At 38.6% G+C, this 992-nt stretch overlaps 1 pseudogene; it reads right to left on the reverse strand.

The window, feature by feature from the left end:
* The window catches only part of LOC105525577, a 19892-nt pseudogene extending 19509 nt beyond the window's left edge, over window positions 1–383 (reverse strand).
* Window positions 384–992: the final 609 nt, after the last annotated feature.

Consider the following 992-nt stretch of genomic DNA (forward strand, 5'->3'; position numbering starts at 1 on the left):
GAGGATGATCATAAGAGACAAAGGTTGCTTTCATACCTGAAACAGCTTGGAGTAAGCAGTTTGGACAAAGAAGAAAGAACTCTCGGGTTGGGAAATACCTGGATAATCATTTAACATTTCTAGAGCTAGGCTGATGTCAACAGACTGCAAACACTCCTCTGTATTACTGAGCACTTATCCATTGCGTTGAATAGAACAATTTCTGTTTGATTTGACTCACCAGCAATATTCTAAAAATTAACAGCGAAATAATTGTTTTACATGCCTTATTAAAAAGTTAAGTCACAATTTTATACTCCATCTTCTAAACCCACAAATGTGCCTTTGTCCTGCATCAGCTGTTCAATATTTTTTCTCTCACAAACTTTTGTCTCATTTACCATTTCCCCGGTGATTCTTTCCCGGAAACCGTGAACTTTTGTAAGCCGGATGTTTACTAATGCACAGCGCCATCTCCTGGCGATAATTAGGAATCAATAGCGGACGTGCACAAAGATTTAGGCTTGTTTCCAATGAAAGTTCAGGTTTACTCCTTGCCCAGGGTACCTTTTCCCTGACTGGATGGTATTAGGAAAGTCTAGCAAAAGCCACCGCGAGAAACCATCCCGTTTATTAGAGATGCACCTGAGCGACTTTGTATTATAAAGAAGAATGCCAGGATGACATACTTGCTTTTGCGTGTACTATTAGAGGCAAGTAATGGACTATAATATCTGAACTTAGAATATATGGTCAATAGCTATTGAATACAGATGGCACTGTGACATCAGGAAGAATATAAAATATCTCCATATTTGAGATTGTGAAGAAAAATCACCATTTGGAGTCAGAAAATCCGGATTTTAGTTGTGTGACTCAGACAAGTGCCTTTACTTCTGTGAGTCTCAGTTTCCTTATCAATTAAATGATCATATCTCTTGCACCTGCCTTGGTGTGCTATTCTGAGAATAAAGTGAGATAATGGATGGCAAAACATCAGTGAAGGGCTAATC

This window comes from Colobus angolensis, unplaced genomic scaffold, assembly GCF_000951035.1.
Source record: "Colobus angolensis palliatus isolate OR3802 unplaced genomic scaffold, Cang.pa_1.0 Scaffold54, whole genome shotgun sequence".
In the NCBI taxonomy this organism is placed as follows: Eukaryota; Metazoa; Chordata; class Mammalia; order Primates; family Cercopithecidae; genus Colobus; species Colobus angolensis.